Source organism: Halyomorpha halys, unplaced genomic scaffold (genome assembly GCF_000696795.3).
Source record: "Halyomorpha halys isolate HHAL.00 unplaced genomic scaffold, Hhal_1.1 Scaffold384.1, whole genome shotgun sequence".
Classification (NCBI taxonomy): domain Eukaryota; kingdom Metazoa; phylum Arthropoda; class Insecta; order Hemiptera; family Pentatomidae; genus Halyomorpha; species Halyomorpha halys.
This window is the reverse complement of record NW_027107790.1, coordinates 535,018-543,451: the sequence shown is the minus strand read 5'-3', so window position 1 is coordinate 543,451 and position 8,434 is coordinate 535,018.

Genomic DNA, 8,434 nt, shown 5'->3' with positions numbered 1-8,434 from the left:
CTGGATCGTAGAGAGGGACCATGAAGTATGAATGTCGTAGGTGCCGGCACTGGGGAAATATTGGAGAGGCCAAAGGCAAGGATGTGTGTATCAATAAAATACATTGATACATATCGCTGTTTTTCTTGAATAATGGCAAATTGCACAAAAAAAGTTTTTATTTTTATATTTTATTTTACGGATTCCATTGATTGTTCCGTAGTCTGGAGTGACTTCTTAACCATTCAAATAGCTTTGGGACGGAATCTTAATAGCTAAAGAAACAATCTCTCCTTATCTTTGGAATACATCCAGTTCTAATGAAAAATAATCGTGAAATGTGTCACAATTCAAGAAAAGCACCGATCGTATCGATAGTTCTCAAAAATATCGAAATAGCAATGGCATATCATTAAAAAACATCGATATTTCAGACCTCGGTGATTTTAATCTTCTAAAAGAGCATAAGGGTAGAAGAGCTTAAATTGAATTGAATGATAGGCTAATATAAATTAACACCTATTAGGTAATAATAGCTTTAATATCAGCAATTAATATTAATATATTACTTATCACAAAAATGGTTTCAATTTATTTAAATACTTCAATAAAAATGAAGAAAATCATTACTACGAACTGTAAAATTATCACGAATGAATCATCAAGTGTTGACGAAGCCTATTGAAGTGTTGACACTTATTATTTAAAAGACATTTTATCATCAACAAAAGAAAAAATAATTAAATTGTAATTAAATGAAAGAAAGAAAATCATTGCATTATTTATTGATGAAAATTATAAAACTTATGATCATTTCTGTGTTCATTTGTTTCATATAAATTAAAACTTATTACTAAGATATTAAAAAAAAAATTAAACAAATATTTCTGAAGTAATATATTTAAAAATTCTTTCATTTCATTTTGTTTTTTATTCTGTAATATTCTCTTTAAGATGTAATTGGAATAAGGGCGAGATTGGATTAGTTATAAAAATCTAACTTAGAAAAACATCACTCCCCCATATCCACAATAAAATATATGTTTATTTAAATATAACATTAATTTAATCTCTTAATATCTAATTACTAAATGAGTACAAAGATAATATCACAACTTTGACTATATACTTTCCTAATCTAATTAAACCTAAGCTATTCTAATATGTACTTAATACTAATTTATATACTAAGCCAAAATTAAATTTAAAAGATACAAAATAATTTATATGGAACAGAAATGAGCAGCGGCGAGTATATAGGTTGACTCCGTTGGCCGTGAGATAGAGAGAGCTCTTGCAACTTCCAAAAGTCTTGTATCTCATTCATTCAACCAAACTGTATCAATGCCCACGTCTCTTTCTTATATTAATTATTTAATTAAAAAATATAACCTTTATTTTTCTTTGCTTGCTACCTTCTACATATCCGCCACCTTAATGGATTTATCGATTTTCTATATTCAAATTTTAATATTTTTTATTATATTTATACATTGTACAATATACTATATAAACATTCAAAAACTTACAAAATGGTTCTAATATTTTAGAAATTAAAAAAGTTGGAATTAATACGTAAACGCGCCATGTATAAACCTATAATATTTTTATTTTCTACACCTCCGAAAATAAATAAAAGGACCCTAAAACGTTAAGAGAATCGAAAGGTTGAAATAAATCGTTACACCATCTTTAAATCGTTATAGATTTCTTTTTCGGTATCTCTGAAAACCAATAAAAGGTCTCTATTATGTCAGAAACCCGAAAAATTAAAATAAATCGATACGGGAGCACGCGATCTTAAAATCGATAAGGTTTTCATTTCCTCCATTACACAAAAAGGGAACCTAATCCATCAGACATCTGAAAAGTTAAAATAAATTGATACGTGGGGGTAAATTAAGTTTAAGAAATCAAACCAAGACAATGATAAAATCAACTTTAAAAAATCACACGACATTTAATTACTGTCAAATTATTAATTTAAAGATCTCATTTCATAAGGATAACGATAATTATATATAGAGAAAAACATTTTATTAAAAACAATATTTTTTTAATCCTATTAATATAAATAGTGACAGAATAATTATTTTTAAATTGTCCCATTATAAACATTTCTGCATTATATACTAAAGTTATACATGATTTATTTTTATTATTTCTTCCCTTACACATTTCATTTTTTTTTTCTATCTTTTTATCGTTCTTTAAATTTGTTTAAATTTTTTCATTATTTCAATCCTAAAACTTTTCTCTCTACTTTGCCATCATACATAAAAGTAAATTTAATTCAAAAATATAAAAATCATAGTTAAAACATGGTCGTTACAATATATTAATATTAAAAAAAAACTCTAACACATGTATACAAAGATTAAAATAAAATAAATATGTATATTAAGTCAAAAATTCTAACAATTCTTTTTTAAAACAAATTGACATTAGTTAAATTAAGCCTCAAGAATGATAATTAAAAACATACTATCTTCTTATTTGTGTTTCCAGCTGGCTCATGTTATATGAACGAGAGAGAAACCAAGGTTACGTTTTGAGCTTCAGAGCTACCACACCATTTCACAATAGAGGAATTAATGATGTTTTATTAAATGTAAAATGTTTTACCATGTTAATTGTTATTAGTATAGGATTGGGAGAAGCCCTCTTTAAAGTCATGTTAATTGTTAAATGTATAACATCTCCCAGCGGATTTTCAGAGCAACTTGTTTTAAAACCTTCCAAAACTTCATGTTATTGTTTAGTTCTAAGTTTTGATTAAATTAATTTATTACAACAGGCCTAAATTGAGTGAAAAGTGGAAGTTATATGAAAGTTTGGCTACTGAGTGTCTTGTTATTCTTCTAACTTGTGAGGAAGAGAATCAAGAAGTGCTAATTGACAACTGTCATTACATTATTATTGTCATCGATTGCTTTATTAGTTATAAAAACATTCAGTACAATACTAGCACAATCAAAACACAAACTAAGAGCAAGTAATATCTATAAGCTTTTTACACTGCTTGTTACTACAAAAAAAAGTGGTGAAGAGTTCAGCTGGTCTGGTGCGTGACGTCATTCTCCATTTAACAGACCTAGTAACAGACTCTCAGCCGTATTTGTTATATCGTTTTAACATGGTAAAAGAAGGAAATATTTCTCAATTTAACATGAGCTTTTCCATTTAACATGCTAAACTAAAGATCATGAATACCCCTAGTAAAACAGATATACTTGGAGGATGATCGAGCAATAGTTTCGTCGACTCCCTAAGCCTATTTTATAAAAATAAAATTAGGATGTATTGGAATGTAAAAAATGTTGAAAGAATTGAAGTGCTCATGGTAAGTATAATATTAGTAAAACATTGTAATACAATTATTACATATTTTATTTAAAAAAAAAAAAAAATGTTCTCCGTGGCCGTATTGCAATCAACTTCAATTTATAAATGATACATGGAAAAAAAATTATTCAGGAAGGACTTGAAAGTCGCTCATTGGTTGAGGATCACTCATATTTATAAATTAGAATACACTCAGTACATGTTAAAATTAGGTGATATAATTTATGATAGATCGAAATGTTTGTTTAATTTGATTATGTTTCTTCAACAAACTTGTTGAATGCATACATTTTTCGTTTATTTCCTATCGGGCCCAATAAATACTGTGTGATCAGTTGAGGCTTTCAAAAACAAAAAAATCGAACGAACGGATGAGTGGGTTTGGCCCAGCTGTTGAGTAAATAGGTTTTTTGCCCCTGGAGATGTTTAAAGCGAAAACCTTCCATTTCAGTTAGAAATGGTTGTAACAAATAGTACAAGAGCCGAGAACAAAACAAAGCAGTTTTTTCATCCTAATTTTTGATTACTTTAATGAAAACTATGAGACAAAAAATGGCGGTTTTTTCAAAACGTTAAAAATAATTAATTTTATCATTCGGAGATCTATATCTATGAAACTACCAACAACACTAGAAAATCTAAAAGAAAATTATTTAAAGGAAAGTAAATTTGCTGAAATATGAGCCCTAATAAGAGCTACTTACGTTCAATAGATTGCTTTTTAAAAAAGCAATATTTCTTAAAAATCTACTGAAAGATTAGTAGTTAGTTAATTTATTTTGAGAAATCTATACCTCAGGAACTTTAGTTTAATGTACTATAAAGTAGTTTATGACCTTTACCTTCGTAGGAATAGTAGTTTTCATGATATTTCCTAAAATAAATTGGTTTACAGTTGTTTGGACAATAAGTTTGAGGTTTGAAAAACTTTATTCCACGAACAATAGGACGTACAGATGTCTGTCAGCACTCAAATTAAAGCTAGTTATATTTATTATAAAATAGTTTATAACCTTTATCTTTGTAGGAGTAGTTGTTTCTATAATATTTGACAAAATAAATTCATAAACTGTTAATTTCAAGTTCTTATAAAATGTTTGATTTTTGAAAAAGTATATCTCTAGATCCATAAGACGCACATATGTCAGCCAGCACTCAAAATAAAGGAAATTTAACTTACTATAGAGTAGTTTATGACACTTATCTTCGAAGGGGTAATAGTTTTTATGATATTAGCATATGAATATAAATTTAGGAAATGAAAATTAGTCCGAAATGAAAATAAATTTACTAACTACTGATCTTTCAGTACGTTCTGTACAACATTTTTATGAAATATTGCTTTTTAAAAAGCTATATCTCGAGAACTATTGAACGTAAATAGCTCTATTATTGCTTACAGTTTAGCAAATTTACTCTACTTTAAATGATGTTCTCTTAGAGTTTCTATTGTTGTTGGTAGTTTTAAAGATATAGAGTTCCGAATGAAAAATTAATTATTTTTAACGTTTTAAAAAAGCCGCCATTTTTTATCCCCCCTACGTATACTTGGCAGACTCATAAATTTTGGCTATTAATTATACATAATTATCATTAAAGTAATCAAAAATTGGAGTGAAATAACTGACTTTTTTCTCCTCATGGCCTCTTGTACTAAAAGGGTACATGAATATCAAACACCATATGGGACGACAGTTTGAGGCCTTCGACGTGCTACCACGCGCTGAACAACTAACAATGAATCCTCTTGACTTTCAAGAATAAAAATAATTCGTATTCTTCGATTAAATTTAGACCTACAATAATAAATTTTTTTTTTTTTTTAATAATTTATTTATTGATATTTACAACTGTATACACATATATACAACAAGTAAATTTGCTGTAGGTGACATAGTGACATGATAAAAACATGTGGAGAATCTACCCATTGATAGAACTCCAAAAACATTTCTAGAGGAGAAGATCTCGAGGCCATCTTCTTTTCAGACGCCTAGGAGGATTATTAGGTAATGAAGGAGAAGCCAGGTTAGAAACAAGTGGATTTGGGTGGTTGAGAAGTTTATTATGGAAGGAACGGTATCTGGTTCTGGCCAAATCGGCAACATATGGAATATTGAGGTCCTGATGGATGACTTGATTTGTGACAAAGTAAGGAGCATTAAGGATTTTACGAAGGATTTTGGACTGTAAGGATTGGATTCTGGAGGAATTTGATGGTTTAGTGGAGCCCCAAAGCTCAACTCCGATAATAAATTTAAAAATTATGTTTTATATTAAATCAAATTAATTCGGAATAAATAATAAAATTAAGATAAATGAGAGGCTTTATCACCTATAATGATAAACAAATTCTAGCTGTTAGTCCTAGAGCCGGAAAGAAAAAAAGGCAGTTATTTAACCCCAATTTTTGATTACTTTAATGAAAACTAAGTATAATTACTAGTTAAAACTGATGAGTCAACCAAAGATAAGTAGAGGGAATAAAAAATGGCGGCTGTTTCAAAACCTTAAAAACCATTAATTCTTCATTCGGAGCTCTATATCATAAAAACTACCAACAGCACTAGAAAATCTAAAAGAAAATTATTTAAAGGAGAGTAAATTTGCTGAAATATGAGGCATAATAGAGCTATTTACGTCCAATAGTTCTCGAGATATAGCTTTTTAATAAACAATATTTCTTAAAAAATCTACTGAAAGTTTAGATTATTAAAAAATATCATTTATAAAACGAGCTGAGTATGTATTGAACAGTTTTGGCCACAAAAATTGAATCCTCAAATTCCTTGTCTGGGCAGTCATGAACCGTCAAATAGCTGTTCAGGTAAAATTAAAAAAAAAAAATATTTATATTGAGTCACAATAAAAGCTTAACATATTGATAAAATATCCGATTTGAATACACTAAAGATATTGGTTCATTAAAAATCTACACAAATTTGAATCAATCTAAACAAACTAAGCAGTAGCTGATAGCTGAATTACTATTATAGAGCGGAAGTGAGGTTTGCCCAAATGTTCAGTGAAGCTATACAGACACTCCCATAAGAGATACTATTCATTCAGTCTAATTAGAGGATTTAGGCAACCGGGGACGGAGAGCCTATCCTTTGATTTTACTACCAATACTATCGTCCGGGATCTAACAGAGAGTTAAGAATGTGTAGAGTAGTAGAAGGTTTGGCAATTTAAAACTCTAGGCATAAAATCTGTCAGATATTGGGAAGCGTTTAGCTGTCAGAATTTCGAAAACGACGAGTTTCGTATTTGGAAAAAGTGCCAAACATAACGTGTAGAACTGCACACAAAAACTGAATGATGTAATACAATTTGTGGAAGCTTTTCACGAATCTGATGAGTTTGAACAAGTCAAAAAGTACGTGATCAACAACATGTAAACAAGGGGGGGTGAAATCGTCTCAGGCAGTTATCTCACCCCAATTTTTGATTACTTTAATGACAACTATGTATGATTACTAGTCAAAATTTATGAGTCTGCCAAGCATAGGTAGGGGGAATTTAAAATGATGCCTGTTTCAAAACCTTAAAAAAACATTAATTTTTCACTCGGAGCTCTATATCTTAAAAACTACCAACAACACTAGAAAATCTAAGAGAACATTATTTAAAGAAGAGTAAATTTGTTGAAATATTAGCCCTAAAATAGCATTTTACGTCCCATAGTTCTCGAGATACAGCTTTTTAAAAAGCAAAATTTCTTAAAAATCTTCTGAAAGATTAGTAGTTAGCTAATTTATTTTGAGAAATCTATATCTCAGGAACTATGACACGTACAGATGTCTATTAGCACTCAAATTAAAGCTAGTTTAATGGACTATAAATAAGTTTATGACCTTTACCTTCGTAGTAATAGTAGTTTTCTTGATATTTGCTAAAATAAATTGATTTATAGTTGTTCGGACAATAAGTTTGACGTTTGAAAAACTTTATTCCAGAAACAATAGGACGTACAGATGTCTGTCAGCACTAAAATTAAAGCTAGTTATATTTATTATAAAACAGTTAATTGTGTTAAAAAATTATATTAAAATCTGTATCTCACATTAACTAAAATCTTCTACAAAACTTTGTAATTAAACGTTTTTTTCAAAGAAAGAACGCGGACTAACGGATCCTAATTTTTCTCAAGCTACTCATGACGTGATTTTTGGAACATCTTGATATTAAAGTTCTCAGATTGATGAAAAGTTCTTAAAATATATTCATCTAGAAAGTAGTTCACTCGAAATAAAGGAAATTTAACTTACTATAAAGTAGTTTATTACACTTATCTTCGTAGGGGTACTAGTTTTTATGAATACAAGTTTGGGAAATGAAAATTTGTCCGAACAACTATAAATCTGTTTTTTTTTTAGCAAATATCATAAAAATTTTGTATGGGATGTAGTGAAAGATCAGTAGTTAGTGAATTTATTTTGAAAAATCTATATCTCAAAAACCATTTGACGTACAGATGTCTATTAGCTCTTAAATAGTGCTAGTTTAATGGGCTATAAAGTATTTATATTGTTTATCTTCTTAGAAATATTAGTTTTTATGATATTTGCTAAAAAAAAAACAGATTTATAGTTGTTTGGACAAATTTTCATTTCCCAAATTTATATTCATATGTGAATATCATAAAAACTACTATCCCTACGAAGATAAGTGTCATAAACTACTTTATAGTAAGTTAAATTTCCTTTATTTTGAGTTGTGTTCGACATATGTACGTTTTATGAATCTAGAGATATATTTTTTCAAAAATCCAACATTTTATACAAACAACTATAAATTAACATTTTGTGAAATATAATAAAAACTACTACTCCTATAAAGATAAACATAATTAACTGTTTTATAATAAATATAACTAGCTTTAATTTGAGCGCTGACAGACATCTGTACGTCCTATTGTTTCTGGAATAAAGTTTTTCAAACCTCAAACTTATTGTCCGAACAACTATAAATCAATTTATTTTAGCAAATATCAAGAAAACTACTATTCCTATGAAGGTAAAGGTCATAAACTTATTTATAGTCCATTAAACTAGCTTTAATTTGAGTGCTAATAGACATCTGTACGTGTCATAGTTCCTGAGATATA